Source organism: Oncorhynchus gorbuscha, linkage group LG19, assembly GCF_021184085.1.
Source record: "Oncorhynchus gorbuscha isolate QuinsamMale2020 ecotype Even-year linkage group LG19, OgorEven_v1.0, whole genome shotgun sequence".
Classification (NCBI taxonomy): Eukaryota; Metazoa; Chordata; class Actinopteri; order Salmoniformes; family Salmonidae; genus Oncorhynchus; species Oncorhynchus gorbuscha.
In genome coordinates this window covers 26617365-26635691 of record NC_060191.1, presented here as the reverse complement: position 1 = coordinate 26635691, position 18327 = coordinate 26617365, and the positions used below count along the sequence as shown (strand labels likewise).

The 18327-nt window shown below is 45.9% G+C and overlaps 1 long non-coding RNA gene across 1 annotated transcript; it reads right to left on the bottom strand.

Moving 5' to 3' along the window:
• Nucleotides 1–11558: 11558 nt before the first annotated feature.
• LOC124005097 lies at nucleotides 11559–18066 on the bottom strand. Its single transcript, XR_006833569.1, has 3 exons — nucleotides 17959–18066; nucleotides 17363–17423; nucleotides 11559–11617 (listed from the first exon to the last, which is right to left on the bottom strand). It is a non-coding gene; the product is annotated as an uncharacterized LOC124005097 (long non-coding RNA).
• Nucleotides 18067–18327: the final 261 nt, after the last annotated feature.

Genomic DNA, 18327 nt, shown 5'->3' with positions numbered 1-18327 from the left:
TGTGCTGGAGAATATGCTATAGAATAGAACAACATTTTATTTTGCATCCAGGGATGGGACATTTTACAGAAAAAAAAACAGTCACATGAAAACATAAAATCATCATCATCAACATAATTCATCATACACAGAAAACAGTATACATTTACCAGGAAGTTTGAAAAGACAGGCTGAGTGTATGTACTGGGTACTGCAGCCTAAATGTATGAGCTCACCTTGACTTGGCTCTTTGAAATGATTAGGTCAAGAAACTCGGATGTATTTAGCAGTGTTGCAGTAACATCATCTCAAGCAAATTTGGTGATATACAAAGCAACTCAAACAACATTGAAATTGCATAAATTATGTATTTTTTTTATACATCTCCTGTTCGGCATGTCTCTTGTGATGCTGTTCACGGCAGCACTGACGGAAGTGTTGGCATTAACGACCTTTACCCCCCTAGCTAACACCAGACATACAATTGAAGTCGGACGTTTACATACACTTCGTCATTAAAACTCATTTTTTCAACCACTTCACACATTTCTTGTTAACAAAGTATAGTTTTGACAAGTCGGTTAGGACATCTACCTTGTGCATGACACAAGTACATTTTTCAACAATTGTTTACAGATTATTTCACTTATACTTCGCTGTATCACAATTCCAGTGGGTCAGAAGTTTATATACACTAAGTAAACAGCTTGGAAAATTCCAGATTCCATTGGGGCGGCAGCGTAGCCTAGTGGTTAGAGTGTTGGACTAGTAACTGGAAGGTTGCGAGTTCAAACCCCCGAGCTGACAAGGTACAAATCAGTTCTGCCCCTGAACAGGCAGTTAACCCACTGTTCCCAGGCCGTCATTGAAAATAAGAATTTGTTCTTAACTGACTTGCCTGGTTAAATAAAGGTCAAATAAAAATCAAAATAAAAGAAAGGATGTCATGGCTTTAGAAGCTTCTGATAGAGGTGTACCTGTGGATGTATTTCAAGGCCTACCTTCAAACTCAGTGCCTCTTTGCTTGACATCATGGGAAAATCAGAAGAAATCAGCCAAGACCTCAGAAAAATAATTGTAGACCTCCACAAGTCTGGTTCACCCTTGGGAGCAATTTCAAAATGCCTGAAAGTACCACGTTCAAGTATAAACACCATGGGACCACGCAGCTGTCATACCGCTCCGGAAGAAAACATGTTCTGTCTCCTAGAGATGAACACAACTTTGGTGTGAAAAGTGCAAATCAATCCCAGAACAACAGCAAAGGACCTTGTGAAGATGCTGGAGGAAACACATACAAAAGTATCTATATCCACAGTAAAATTAGTCCTATATCGACATAGCCTGAAATGCCGCTCAGCAAGGAAGAAGCCACAGCTCCAAAACTGCCATAAGAAAGCCAGACTATGGTTTGCAACTGCACATGGGGACAAAGATTGTACTTTTTGGAGAAATGTCCTCTGGTCTGATGAAACTGTTTGGCCATAATGACCATGGTTATGTTTGTAGGAAAAGGGGGAGGCTTGCAAGCCGAAGAACCCCATCCCAACCGGGAAGCATGGGGGTGGCAGCATCATGTTGTGGGGGTAATCCTAACTGACATAAGACAGAGAATTTTTACTAGGATTAAATGTCAGGAATTGTGAAAAACTGATTTTTGTCACGCCCTGACCTTAGAGAGCCTTTTTATGTCTCTATTTGGTTTGGTCAGGGTGTGATTTGGGTGGGAATTCTATGTTTTTTTCTATGTTTTTGTATTTCTTTGTTTTGGCCGGGTATGGTTCTCAATCAGGGACAGCTGTCTATTGTTGTCTCTGATTGGGAACCATACTTAGGTAGCTTTTTCCCACATGGTTTTTGTGGGTAGTTATTTTCTGTTTAGTCTTTTGCACCTTGCAGAACTGTTTCAGTTTCGGTTATTCTCTTTGTTGTTTTTGTTAGGGTTCAGTTTCAATAAAAAGCATGAACACTTACCACGCTGCGCTTTGGTCCGATTCCTCTTCTTCAGACGACGAAAACCGTTACAACCTCTCTCTGTCACAAGGCTGCTGAGGGGAGGACGGCTCATGAAAATGGCTGGAACGGAGCTAATGGAATGGCATCAAACACATGAAAACCATGGTTTGATACTATTCTACTTATTCCACTCCAGCCATGAACACAAGCCCGTCCTCACCAATTAAGGTGCCTCCAACCTCCTGTGCTCTCCATGTCTCTTTTACTTATCTCTCTATGATTAACTAGGTCCTACAGTATTACATACAAACTCTGAATTAAGGAATTTTAATCCCAGGTTCACTCTAATTCTGTCTCATTTACACCAGACTGTGTTCCTCGCAGAGGTGTGGACTCGAGTCACATGATTTGGACTCGAGTCAGACTCGAGTCACAAATATGATGACTTGCAACTCGACTTTGACTTTAACACCAATGACTCGTGACTTGACTTGAACTTGAGCCTTTTGACTCGATCTGACTTGATACCCTCCCCCAAGCCCAAATATTAAAAATGATCTATTAAGAAAAGTGTGCAGTGCATCAACTCTTCATTTAACAGATTACAGTTTGAATCGGATTGTGCCAGCAGAGAAAATGTTGTGCCTGGCAGTGCAGAGGAACGTTGGCGAGTGAATTCAGGAGCCCTTGGAAAGATGATACCCCAAATTATTATTTTCGGATATAAAAACAGATTGCAACATGCAGAACATGCGGGAAGAAAATTACAGACGGAGGCGCAACAATTTCCAACTTTGTTTGAGTTGTGGCTAATATAGCTGACAGCTATATAATATATAACTTTACTTTAATGAGCCTCCACACAGTCAGTCAGTGCGGGAACATGATCATTGCAAGATTGAGCTACAGCTGGCTAGGCAGTTGGTAGCCTAAGTCCTGCCTGATGTTACTGCTGTTCCTAAAACCATTAACATACGTTAGCCTACTGTAACCACACAGAGAGTGTGTGTGTGTGTGTGTGCGCCCCATAGCGATCCTCGATAATCGATCACTATTGGGGGGGGGTATATTTTTAAAAGTAATATACTAATTATTACTCTTGTTAAAAATATGAAATGGTATTACATTTGGTGAAGAGCACATTATGACTTTTTAGGTCTCGAAACTCAAAGTTTTGGACTTGAGCCTTGACTTGATACTTGACGGTCTTGACTTGAGACTTGACTTGTGACTTGAGTGCTAAGACTTGAAACTTACTGGTGACTTGTAAAACAATGACTTGGTCCCACCTTTGGTTCCTAGGGTACAAAAACCCACGTACGTCAGCAGTAGCACCGGTATGTAGCATCAGTGCCATAGCCCCAGCAGATGCAATAACGCTACGTCTGTGTATCTCCCTTGCCCCATTCTGTTCAGTGTGACAGAGTGAGTATCAGCGCCTGGTGTGTGAGAGGGGCTGATGGGAGAGTGAGGGAGAGGCCTGTAGTTCTGCTGTGCCCAATGAGTCAGTATGACAGAGTGTAAGCCTAGCGCTACGCTAAGGTCTCTCTTCCCTTCCTTTCCCCTCTGCTATATCATCATTATCGCGGCACCTGGTCACCACATCGAGCTACCATACTCAAGAGTCACACAGTCCGTCTGCTGCTGCACCTCATTCTACTGCACCACTCCACTGCCCGCCTCGACTGTCAGACACACTCCTCTGCCATATGTAACTGCCTATGTACCGTTGGGTGTCTGACTGTCTGCCACGTTCCATTAGGGTGTGTGTATGTGCTCTTTTCCGGTGCAGTTGTGACAGAAAGAGGCTGATGTGTGCTGCACACCACACACACACACACACACGGGTGCACACAATCACACTTACACACACAAACACGCAAGCACACACATACACGCAAGCACACAAACACACGCACATGCACACACACATACTGTTCCCTCTGAGATTGAGTGGGTAATAATTGGCGCTGCAATGTTCCAGCTTCTGCATCTGATTTTCCAGCTGTCCAAATATAGACTGGAAGCCTGTGACCTCTGTATTAAAAGTAGTAGGATCGTTTTGATTATCAGATAATACAGATATGTACCATAGCTTTCTACAGCATGAATATGCATAGAAACACCTGGAGTGGGGGGAGAAGTGTTGACGAGGTAGAAATGACACGACTTGTGCTGGACTGAAAAAAAGACCTATGTGGCAACTTTGCGGCACTTTTGATCCCTCCCCTCTCCTCCACAGTCTCCTCTCCACTCCCTCCTGTTCCCTTCCTCTGTCTACTCACCCTCCAGCCCTCACCCTCTTCTTGTGAGTAAACTCATGGAGTCTATTTTTAGAAGAAGTTCGTCAATTGCACTCGTCTTTTATCTGCTCAGCTATTTGTGTCTCTCACACACACGCACACGCACACACACACACACACACACACACACACACACACACACACACACACACACACACACACACACACACACACACACACACACACACACACACACACACACACACACACACACACACACACACACACACACACACACACACACACACACACACACACACACACACACACACACACACACACACACACACACACACATTTTCTCTCTCATATTGACTGTGTTTGCGTGAATGGAGATGTGATAAGAACAGGGATAAAAGAGGGATGGCAGTTTCCAGCGACCGACAGCTGTGCTTGCCATGAGAATCTGAATTCCCCATCCCATAATTCTTAGAGGAAGGATACTCACTGAAGGTTACACATGCCAACACATGCCAGAAGACAGGATATCACAAACACTCACGCACACACACACACACACACACACACACACACACACACACACACACACACACACACACACACACACACACACACACACACACACACACACACACACACACACACACACACACACACACACACACACACACACACACACACACACACACACACACACACACACACACAGTATCAGCCTTACCCTTGAGTAAAGCCTTGCCCCTGGGTAAAGTCAGGGGCTTTTCAAGTTCCCCTGTCCCTCTCCCCTCTCTACACATGTATTAATGTGTTACTAGTGTGCAATGTGTGTAACGTGTGCAATGTGTGTGTGTGTGTGTGTGTGTGTGTGTGTGTGTGTGTGTGTGTGTGTGTGTGTGTGTGTGTGTGTGTGTGTGTGTGTGTGTGTGTGTGTGTGTGTGTGTGTGTGTGTGTGTGTGTGTGTGTGTGTGTGTGTGTGTAACATGATGAATCCACTGAGCTAATGGACACCGTAGTGCGAAACAGCTCCACCTGCTAGGACAGACCTACTCCAACAGTTCTTCCTGCAAGTCCAAGTGTAATTCTAAGTAATGTAATTCATATATGTCTGCACATTTACTACAAATAAACTGAAAGTGAAAAACTGAAACAATGCAGTATGTATGAAACATTAACAACACCTGCTCTTTCCATGACAGACTGACCAGCTGAATCTAGCTGAAAGCTATTATCCCTTATTGATGTCACCTGTTAAATCCATTTCAATCGGTGTAGATGAAAGGGAGGAAACAGGTTAAAGAAGGATTTTTAAGCCTTGAGACAACTAAGTGCCTTTGAATGAGGTATGGTAGTAGATGCCAGTCGCACCGGTTTGGGTGTGTCAAGAACGGCAACGCTGCTGGGTTTTTTAAGCTCGACGGTTTTCTGCGTGTATCAAGAAGGGTCCACCACCCAAAGGATATCCAGCCAACTTGACACAACTGTGGGAAGCATTGGAGTCAAAATGGGCTGTTATCCCTGTGGAACGCTTTTGACACTTTGTAGAGTTCACACCCCGACGAATTGAGGCTGTTCTGAGGGCAAAAGGCGGTGCAACTCAATATTAGGACGGTGTTCCTAATGTTTTGTACACTCAGTGTAGTGTGTGTGTAAATGAGTCAGAGGGAATTTGTGTCTCTAAAACAACTGCAACAAGGTGATAGACGGAGGACATGTTGTGAGTGTACTGAGGTGATGCTGAGTGCTAAGCTAACCTAGTAGCCACACCTATACATCCAACATCACATTTTTAATTATTATAACATTTTCAATTTACAATTGATATTACCAACAACAACAAAAACATTTTTAAATGCTCTGCTCAGATTTTTGGTTTAGCAGGAGTTAAAGTATAAAGAAATTATGAAGATGTACATTACAATTGCACATTTTAGTTGAACATTCATCAGATGAAAGACATGCAGGCATGTAGTGTTTTTTAAGCCATTGCTTCAAACGTTTGAGCATAACCCTTTCATCTTCTGCTTAGGAGTTTACAAATGAACGTATTTGAATGGCCTTCTTTGCAGATGCTACAAACTGACCACACACACACACACACACACACACACACACACACACACACACACACACACACACACACACACACACACACACACACACACACACACACACACACACACACACACACACACACACACACACACACACACACACACACACACACACACACACACACACACACACACACACACACACACACACACACACACACCTCTCCTGGTTAGCCAGAGTAGCTAGAACCCATAGAAATCGTGATTAATTAGCCAATGCTGCAACACACTATCAAATCATGCCAATAAATCACTGATCATTTGCCCTGAGAGGCTATACTGAGAGGTGGTTTATCACATCTCATCACTTACTGGAATAGTTAAAAAAAAAATGTTGCTTTGGTTGCCAGATCTGTTTCTACTTTAGTCAAATCCTCAGTCATAGGACCAGATGTGGATTTGGTTATGACTTCTCCCTTTTAGGGGGATAGCTTGTGTTTCCAGATCTGTTTCTACTGAAATCAACTACTCTGTTGTTGTCATACATTCACGCAATGTTTCCCAATATCGGTCCTGGGTCCAAAGGGGTGCCCATTTTCCTTTTTTTTGCCCGAAACACACCTGATTCAACTAAAGGCTTGCCTCCCTTTGGACCTGGAGACCAATTTTGGGAAACATTGTTGTAACGGATATTCTCCTTTGTATCGGTAAGAAGTACAGCGGGAGACCCTGCGACTAAACAGCTCAAGCAGAATCTGAATGTCTGGCCCTCAGGCTCGGGTGGATGTGGGTGAATCCAAGGTTTTACCATACCATATAGCATCATCACCATTTGACAAAGAAAACCACATGTCATTTTCTGCCTGCCCTCACCATCATCATGGCTGACTGGTATTAATAACACATGAGATATATGAATAGAATATAGAGCTCTGTTCAATGAGGAATGGTAACTAAGACCATGAACATGAACATTTGACAAATAAACCCACATATCTCTCTGTCCCTGTCATAATCTCCGATAGGTGTTCCTACCCGTTGCTAGTGCCGCCTCAGCCAACGTAAGCTCTTGTGTAAGATCCCATCACCCTTTATCCCCCTCTATAACCATACTGCAGTAGGAGGAAAGATGTCTGACCAGACAGAACATTCTTTACCTGCCTAACAAGGTGATGAACAGAACATTGTCACCGTGTCCACTCTCTGCATCTGCAGTGCAGTCCTCAGCTTGGGATTGGAAAAGAGAATGGATTCGGCACATTTTGATTGGTGGAGAGCGGGGACTTGGCAAGACATGATTGGAGGGTGAGACCCTGCATGTTGCTGGGCTGTTAGTGTAGAAAATCACAAATATTGTTTCTTGACACCCAAAACATGGCGGAAGGTGGAGAGAGGAAATTGGAAAAGAGAGAAGAAAGGGGTGGAGAGGAAGGACATGGAATTGACGAGACCTGAGAGAACTCGGGGTAGAGGAATATGAAAAAAAGGCAAGGCACAGTAAACGTGAGAATCAGGAGGGAAGTGGCAGAAAATGCACTATGTAGCTCCAGGTGTGCTGATGAATACGTCTAATTATGCGTGTCCTTGTTCGAATCAAACTGCCTGAGATGCAATTTCAATCAGTGGAGTTTTCCTTATTCAATCTTGTTCAGATGGCAGCTCTGCCTTGATGGCAGAACCAATGTTCCCTCCGGGGATGACAAACTACTTAAGCAGCGAAGGCAGAGTTTGCCGATAGTAATCAAGTAGAGGCGACGAATGTCGTCCCTAACTAATATACTACAGACAAATCTGAGAATGAAGAATAGTGACACTCCCATTTGTTTCTGATGTGAATGGCTGCTGTAATGCCTGTTCATCACATCAGTTTACCCTTCGCGATTTGCTTTCTTCCGTGCGCGTTTCGCTGCTGTTCTGTTTTTGGCGCTTTCCCGCCAGGCCACTAAATTGGAAATCGAGTGCTAACTACGCCTACTCAGACAAGACACGTAGATGAGTAGATGAGGGGCGTTACACGTGGGTTGCCATAGACAAGTTTACTGTACTGGTTCGATTTTCTGCAGTGAACTCTGCAGTGATTGGTCAAATTTGCAGTCCCCTGCATTTTTTATTATGTGTTTAATTTGGTCACATAGTCACAAATTCCCTGAGGGACTAAGTGAGTGAATGTCAGCAGTAGGTACAGTAACCAGATCCCCTATCATCATTAAATATTAACGATAATTCTTAAAGCAGCTGGCATCTCCACAACCCAGGGGAAGCATTAAAATGTCACACAAGATCCTGTCCTCACTCAGTTACTCAGTTACAATCACACTCTGGCTAGAAGTTGTTCACAGATCTAGGATCAGCTTACTCGACCGTTCTGTTTACTAGCGGTTAGAGTGTTGGGTCCGTAACCGAAAGGTTGCCGGTTCGAATATCCGAGCCGACAAGGTGAAAAATCTATCGATTTGCCCTTGAGCAAGGCACTTAACCCAAATTTACTCCAGGGGCACTGTACCACTATGACTGACCCTGTAAAACAACACATTTCACTGCACCTATCTGGTGTATGTGACAATAAAAAAATATTGTTTCAAATAATATTAACCTCAACCGTCAGGCTGAAAATGAAGAACTTAGAGTAGTGCTAGATCAGGTGGGGCGGTTTCATCATATTCCTATTTCTACAACTGGTAGCCCAGCTCTGTTCCACGTGGAATTGTACACATTGAACCACTATAGACACCAATCAATGAATTAATCAGTTTAGTCCGTCTGCTATATTTTGGTGTATGTTTCTCGGTAAAGTGACGACTAGACTTCATGAAAGAGAAGAGTCTCCAATATGTTCCCTTATTAAATGAGGATTTCCTCCATTTTAACAAGTTGACCAGTTTACACATTTATCCAGATTGTTTTTGATGCACCAGTTTTCTCAGTCAATGCTGTGCATGTTCAGATACTTTATATAACTGTGGAAATGACAACAACAAACTTTCCAACGTCTTCCTCACGGAAGAGTTATTTTTACCTCTGCATTGGTGTATTGCGTTCCAGCTGTGAGCTGCATTCTGTGAGATGTTTGAATGTCAAGTGACCACTTCAAGATACTGGCGACACTCAGCCAGGCCACACTGTGAGTCAGAGATTCCACCATGCACTCAAGTCAGTGGAGGCTGCTGAGGGGAGGACGGCTCACAATAATGGCTGGAAAGGAGTGAGTGGAATGGCATCAACGACATGGAAACCACATATTTAACATGTTTGACGCCGTTCCACTCATTCCATTCCAGACGTTATTATGATCCGTCCTCCCATCAGCAGCCTCGATTGACGTGGATATGTATGGCTCAGACATTCAGGAAATTCAAATACTGTATTTAATATGAATAAATACATGGATTTCAGAATATTGAATAACATCTTATTTGTGTATTTTGAAACTATTCAGACCCCTTAACCTTTTCCACATTTTGTTACGTTACAACCTTATTCCAAAATGGATTAAATAAGACATTTTCCTCATCAATCTACACACAATACCCCAAAATGACAAAGCGAAAACATGTGTTTAGAAATGTTTGCAAATGCATTCAAAATAAACAACAGAAATAGCTTGTTTACATAAGTATTCAGACCCCTTTGCTATGAGACTTGAAATTGAGGCCAGATGCATCCTGTTTCCATTGATCATCCTTGAGATGTTTCTACAACTTCATTGGGAGTTCCACCTGTGGTAAATCCAATTGATTGGACATGTTTTGGAAAGGCACACACACACACCTGTCTATAGAAGGTCACACAGTTGACAGCGCATGTCAGAGCAAAAACAAAGCCATGAGGTCGAAGGAACCGCTGTAGAACTCCGAGACAGGATTGTGTCGAGGCACAGATCTGGGGAAGGGTAGCCAAACATTTCTGCAGCATTGAAAGGTCTCCAAGAACACAGTGGCCTTCATGACGATTGGAACCAACACAACTCTTCCTGGATCCGGCCGCCCGTCCAAACTGAGCAAGAGCAGAATGGCCAGACAGAAGCCACTCCTCAGTAAAAAGCACATGACAGCCCACTTGGAGTTTGACAAAAGCCCCCTAAAGACTCTCAGACCATGAGAAACACGATTCCCAAGATTGAACTCTTTGGCCTGAATGCCAATCATCACGTCTGAAGGAAACCTGGCACCATCCCTACGGTGAAGCATGGTGGTGGCAGCATCATGCTGGGTGGATGTTTTTCAGTGGAAAGGACTGGGAGACTACTCTGGATCGAGGGAAAGATGAACGGAGCAAAGTACGGAGAGCTCCTTGATGAAAACCTACTCCAGAGGGCTCAGGACCTAAGGCTGGGGCGAAGGTTCACCTTCCAACAGGACAATGACCCTAAGCACACAGCCAAGACAACACTGGTGTTGCTTCGGGACAAGTCTCTGAATGTCCTTGAGTGGCCCAGCCAGAGCCTGGACTTGAACCCGATCAAACATCTCTGGAGAGCTGAAAATAAATGTACAGTGACGCTCCCCATCTAACCTGACAGAGCTTGAGAGGATCTGCAGAGAAGAATGGGAGAGACCCCCCAAATACTGTACAGGTGTGCCAAGCTTGTAGCGTCATACCCAAGAAGACTCAAAGCTGCAATCACTGACAAAGGTGCTTCAACAAAGTACTGAGGAAAGGGTCTGAATACTTATGTAAATGTGATATTTCAGTTTTTTTTATATAAATACATTTGCAAACATTTATAAAAACCTGTTTTTGCTTTTTCATTATGGGGTATTATGTGTAGATTGATGATGGGAAAAAACGATTTCATAAATTTTTTAATAAGGCTGTAATGTAACAAAATGTGGAAAAAGCCAAGGGGTCTGAAAACTTTCTGAATGCACTGTGTATAAGGACTACATGGCACCTGACATAAACCTGAAAATATATAGAGCTGATAACTTCAATGGAGGATTTCAAGACATTTGAATCATATCTAGTTCAATAGCAATATGGCTAGAGTCTGGTGGAGGCTGTACTGTCGTCTTCCCCTGGATCCATCTATATGTTTTGTTGTGTTGTCTCTCTTGTTGTGATGTGTGTTTTGTCCTATATTCATATTGGATTTAAGGCAGGAGGCAGGAGGCATTTTGCCTTTTGTAGGCAGTCATTCTGTTATGCAGGTGAATGAGGACCCAAAAGCGACTTAACAGAAACAGAGTTTATTCCAGTCTTAACAAAAAACGATTAATCCTGAATTCTTTCACTGGTAATGTCCAAACAGGAATAACTGAAATCCTCTAGTCAGTAGAGGGGAAAAACAGGAGATGCGACCACAGACTGTAGGTCGCTTCGGGTTGGCGCAGGCCGTAGCTGATAGAGACACCTGCTCACACGCAGCATCTGAAGAAGGCAAAAACACGACAGGACGGAACAAGGACACAGTACAGCAAACAAGGATCCGACAAGGACAGAAGCGAAAACAGAGAGAGAAATAGGGACTTAATCAGAGGGCAAAATAGGGGACAGGTGTGAAAGAGTAAATGAGGTAGTTAGGAGAATGAGGAACAGCTGGGAGCAGGAATGGAACGATAGAGAGAGAGAGAGAGAGAGGGGGAGAGAGGGATAGAGAGAGGGAAAGAACCTAATAAGACCAGCAGGGGGAAACGAATAGAAGAGGAAGCACAGGGACAAGACATGACAATCTATGACAAAACATGACAGTACCCCCCCACTCACCGAGCGCCTCCTGGCGCACTCGAGGAGGAACCCTGGTGGCAACGGAGGAAATCATCAATCAACGAACGGTCCAGCACGTCCCGAGATGGAACCCAACTCCTCTCCTCAGGACCGTACCCCTCCCAATCCACTAAGTACTGGTGACCACGTCCCCGAGAACGCATGTCCATGATCTTCCGTACCCTGTAAATAGGTGCGCCCTCGACAAGGACGGGGGGGGAAGACGAACGGGGGCGCGAAGAAAAGGCTTGACACAGGAGACATGGAAGACTGGGTGGACGCGACGAAGATGTCGCGGAAGAAGAAATCGCACTGCGACAGGATTAACGACCTGAGAAATACGGAACGGACCAATGAACCGCGGAGTCAACTTGCGAGAAGCTGTCGTAAGGGGAAGGTTACGAGTGGAAAGCCACACTCTCTGACCGCGACAATACCTAGGACTCTTAATCCTACGTTTATTGGCGGCTCTCACAGTCTGCGCCCTATAACGGCAAAGTGCAGACCTGACCCTCCTCCAGGTGCGCTCACAACGTTGGACAAAAGCCTGAGCGGAGGGAACGCTGGACTCGGCGAGCTGGGACGAGAACAGAGGAGGCTGGTACCCAAGACTACTCTGAAAAGGAGATAGCCCGGTAGCAGACGAAGGAAGCGAGTTGTGAGCGTATTCTGCCCAGGGGAGCTGTTCTGCCCAAGACGCAGGGTTTCGAAAAGAAAGACTGCGTAATGTGCGACCAATCGTCTGATTGGCCCGTTCTGCTTGACCGTTAGACTGGGGATGAAAACCGGAAGAGAGACTGACGGAAGCACCAATCAAACGACAGAACTCCCTCCAAAACTGTGACGTGAATTGCGGACCTCTGTCCGAAACGGCGTCTAACGGGAGGCCATGAATTCTGAACACATTCTCAATGATGATTTGTGCCGTCTCCTTAGCGGAAGGAAGCTTAGCGAGGGGAATAAAATGAGCCGCCTTAGAGAACCTATCGACAACCGTTAGAATCACAGTCTTCCCCGCTGACGAAGGCAGACCGGTAATAAAGTCTAAGGCGATGTGAGACCATGGTCGAGAAGGAATGGGAAGCGGTCTGAGACGACCGGCAGGAGGAGAGTTACCTGACTTAGTCTGCGCGCAGTCCGAACAAGCAGCCACGAAACGGCGCATGTCACGCTCCTGAGTAGGCCACCAAAACCGCTGGCGAATAGAAGCAAGCGTACCCCGAACGCCGGGGTGGCCAGCTAACTTGGCAGAGTGAGCCCACTGAAGAACAGCCAGACGAGTAGAGACAGGAACGAAAAGAAGGTTACTAGGACAAGCGCGCGGCGACGGAGTGTGAGTGAGTGCTTGCTTTACCTGTCTCTCAATTCCCCAGACAGTCAACCCGACAACACGCCCTTCAGGGAGAATCCCCTCGGGGTCGGTAGAAGCTACAGAAGAACTGAAGAGACGGGATAAGGCATCAGGCTTGGTGTTCTTAGTACCCGGGCGATAAGAAATCACGAACTCAAAACGAGCGAAAAACAACGCCCAACGAGCTTGACGCGCATTGAGTCGTTTGGCAGAACGGATGTACTCAAGGTTCTTATGGTCAGTCCAAACGACAAAAGGAACGGTCGCCCCCTCCAACCACTGTCGCCATTCGCCTAGGGCTAAGCGGATGGCGAGCAGTTCGCGGTTACCCACATCGAAGTTGCGTTCCGACGGCGACAGGCGATGAGAAAAATACGCGCAAGGATGGACCTTATCGTCAGAATGGGAGCGCTGGGACAGAATGGCTCCCACGCCCACCTCTGAAGCGTCAACCTCGACAATGAATTGTTTAGTGACGTCAGGAGTAACAAGGATAGGAGCGGATGTAAAACGGTTCTTGAGGAGATCAAAAGCTCCCTGGGCGGAACCGGACCACTTAAAGCACGTCTTGACAGAAGTAAGGGCTGTGAGAGGGGCTGCCACTTGACCGAAATTACGAATGAAACGCCGATAGAAATTCTCGAAACCGAGAAAGCGCTGCAACTCGACACGTGACTTAGGGACGGGCCAATCGCTGACAGCATGGACCTTAGCGGGATCCATCTGAATGCCTTCAGCGGAAATAACAGAACCGAGAAATGTGACGGAGGAGACATGAAAGGCGCACTTCTCAGCCTTCACATAGAGACAATTCTCTAAAAGGCGCTGGAGGACACGTCGAACGTGCTGAACATGAATCTGGAGTGCGGTGAAAAAATCAGGATATCGTCAAAGTAAACGAAAACAAAGATGTTCAGCATGTCTCTCAGTACATCATTCACTAATGCCTGAAAGACAGCTGGAGCATTAGCGAGACCGAACGGCAGAACCCGGTATTCAATATGCCCTAACGGAGTGTTAAACGCCGTTTTCCACTCGTCCCCCTCCCTGATGCGCACGAGATGGTAAGCGTTACGAAGGTCCAACTTAGTAAAGAACCTGGCTCCCTGCAGAATCTCGAAGGCTGACGACATAAGGGGAAGCGGATAACGATTCTTAACCGTTATGTCATTCAGCCCTCGATAATCCACGCAGGGGCGCAGGGTACCGTCCTTCTTCTTAACAAAAAAAACCCCCGCTCCGGCGGGAGAGGAAGAAGGCACAACGGTACCAGCGTCGAGAGAAACAGACAGATAATCTTCGAGAGCCTTACGTTCGGGAGCCGACAGAGAGTATAGTCTACCCCGGGGGGGAGTGGTCCCCGGAAGGAGATCAATACAACAATCATACGACCGGTGAGGAGGAAGGGAGGTGGCTCTGGACCGACTGAAGACCGTGCGCAGATCATGATATTCCTCCGGAACCCCTGTCAAATCACCAGGTTCCTCCTGAGAAGAGGGGACAGAAGAAACAGGAGGGATAGCAGACATTAAACATTTCACATGACAAGAAACGTTCCAGGATAGGATAGAATTACTAGACCAATTAATAGAAGGATTATGACATACTAGCCAGGGATGACCCAAAACAACAGGTGTAAAAGGTGAACGAAAAATCAAAAAGGAAATGGTCTCACTGTGGTTACCAGATACTGTGAGGGTTAAAGGTAGTGTCTCACATATGATACTGGGAAGAAGACTACCATCCAAGGCGAACATAGGCGTGGGCTCCCCTAACTGTCTGAGAGGAATGTCATGTTTCCGAGCCCATGCTTCGTCCATAAAACAGCTCTCAACCCCAGAGTCTATCAAGGCACTGCAGGAAGCTGCCGAACCGGTCCAGCGTAGATGGACCGACAAGGTAGTACAGGATCTTGATGGAGAGACCTGAGTAGTAGCGCTCACCAGTAGCCCTCCGCTTACTGATGAGCTCTGGCTTTTACTGGACATGAAATGACAAAATGTCCAGCAGAACCGCAATAGAGGCAGAGGCGGTTGGTGATTCTCCGTTCCCTCTCCTTAGTCGAAATGCGAATACCTCCCAGTTGCATGGGCTCAATACCTGAGCCAGTGGGAGGAGATGGTTGAGATGCGGAGAGTGGGGACACCGTTAACGCGAGCTCTCTTCCACGAGCTCGGTGACGAAGATCTACCCGTCGTTCTATGCGGATGGCGAGTTCAATCAAAGAATCCACGCTGGAAGGCACCTCCCGGGAGAGAATCTCATCCTTAACCTCAGCGTGGAGTCCCTCCAGAAAACGAGCGAGCAACGCCGGCTCGTTCCAGTCACTGGAGGCAGCAAGAGTGCGAAACTCTATAGAGTAATCCGTTATGGATCGATCACCTTGACATAGGGAAGCCAGGGCCCTGGAAGCCTCCTTCCCAAAAACCGAACGATCAAAAACCTGTATCATCTCCTCTTTAAAGTTCTGATACTCGTTAGTACACTCAGCCCTTGCCTCCCAGATAGCTGTGCCCCACTCCCGAGCCCGTCCAGTAAGGAGTGATATGACGTAGGCGATACGAGCTCTATCCCTTGAGTATGTGTTGGGCTGGAGAGAGAACACAATATCACACTGGGTGAGAAAGGAGCGGCATTCAGTGGGCTGCCCAGAGTAACACGGTGGGTTATTAACTCTTGGTTCCGGAGACTCAGAAGACCAGGAAGTAGCTGGTGGCTCGAGACGGAGATTCTGAAACTGTCTTGAGAGGTCGGAGACCTGAGCGGCCAGGGTCTCAACGGCATGACGAGCAGCAGACAATTCCTGCTCGTGTCTGCCGAGCATCGCTCCCTGGATCTCGACGGCTGAGTTGCGAGGATCCGTAGTCGCTGGGTCCATTCTAGGTCGGATCCTTCTGTTATGCAGGTGAATGAGGACCCAAAAGCGACTTAACAGAAACAGAGTTTATTCCAGTCTTAACAAAAAACGATTAATCCTGAATTCTTTCACTGGTAATGTCCAAACAGGAATAACTGAAATCCTCTAGTCAGTAGAGGGGAACAACAGGAGATGCGACCACAGACTGCAGGTCGCTTCGGGTTGGCGCAGGCCGTAGCTGATGGAGACACCTGCTCACACGCAGCATCTGAAGAAGGCAAAAACACGACAGGACGGAACAAGGACACAGTACAGCAAACAAGGATCCGACAAGGACAGAAGCGAAAACAGAGAGAGAAATAGGGACTTAATCAGAGGGCAAAATAGGGGACAGGTGTGAAAGAGTAAATGAGGTAGTTAGGAGAATGAGGAACAGCTGGGAGCAGGAACGGAACGATAGAGAGAGAGAGAGAGAGAGGGAGGGGGAGAGAGAGGGATAGAGAGAGGGAAAGAACCTAATAAGACCAGCAGGGGGAAACGAATAGAAGAGGAAGCACAGGGACAAGACATGACAATCTATGACAAAACATGACACATTCTAAATAAGAATTTGTTCTTAACTGACTTGCCTAGTTAAATAATGATTAAATAAATAAAAAATAAAAAAACAGCATCATGACACTGATGAAGTCTGCTCTGATAGAAATCTAAACATGGAATAACTGTATTTTTTGGAAAATGTCAATTTATATATTTTTAAAAGCCCTCCCTTGCTTCTTTAGACACATTTTGGGTCAATGCACCACATGCAAACTCAAGACTGGATTCCTTAATAGGAATATTCCTTAATAGGACCCCCCCCCCCCCCGTGGTACAGCATACTACAGTAGAAAATCACTGTTTCATCACCAACCAAACCAAACACTCTCCATACTGACTGACTCAGCTAAGCGCATTAACTAATCGAGCAGTGCCAAACTACAGCTACATTTCACGTCAGCTGTCAGTCGCCTTCGTTTCACCCACAACTCCAATCCCTGCTTAATCCACAGAGCCAATTTCTTTCTCTCCATCTCCCTCTGCCCACTCCCTTATCCCACCCCTCTCTGCCAACAGCCTGTTCCCTTACCCCCCTCTTTCTCTCTCCCTCTATTCCTGTGACCATCTTATCACGAGTGTGTCTGGCCTGTGTGCAACTCACCATGCTGCGTGTCCCTCCTTCGTCTTCCTCTTGTCCTCTCCAACAGCATGTCTTTCTGGCCCTGGGGGTCAAAGAGTGCAAGGCCCGAAGAAAGAGGAGGATGGATACAGAGAAAGAGAGCGAGGGTTCAGAGTACGTGAGGCCTCTAACAGTGTTGCCAGGCTTGTGTCGAGACTGGCCACTATAGTAGAACCATTACAATCGCCTTAAACCTTATCTCAAACTTTTTTTCATTATCGCCCCAGAGACACACCCGCACACAATAGCCACAGTGTGTCCCGTCATGTGGTCTTATAGACGGTATGGTTGTGGTGACCGTAGAACTTGTTTGTTAGTCCACTGCAAGGTAGCTCTTTATAAATGATACAAATGATGCACTCACATATCTGTTCTAATGACTGATAACTGCAACGTGCTTTCTCTTGTTCACGCTGTTCTCTCTGAATGACTTAGTTGACGCGTTTCTATTTTCATTTTTTTCTTCTAAGAATCTATCTGTTGTCAACAACAACAAAAATGACAGAAACTTGGGGTCTGAAATGAGGTCTGGAATATCGTGGTGTCTTCCTGCGAAATGACAACGTGTGCGTACTCACCATCCACGGCAGCACCATGCAGCCAAACACGCTCACCATAGTCAGACACACGATGACGGAGGGTGGCAACGTGTGTCCAGCTGCAAAGTGGCTTGAAGAGCCACTTCGAGACGGGACCGTTGTTGTGTGTGTTTCTAAAAATGCACCTTCTCGTGATTGGCAGTCAAGGCTGCCTAGTAGAGACAACGACCAATCCCCATTCACACCCTTACCTGGCAGTCAGTTTCACCATCCCCGCCCTCTGTCCACCCGTCCTCGACCAACCTCACAATCCCCCGTCTCTAGCCCTTTCTTCTCCTCTATTTCTAGACAGCTTAGCTCCAGTGAAAGACTCCAGTGAAAGACCATTTTCTTTGGTTACCTGGCTAT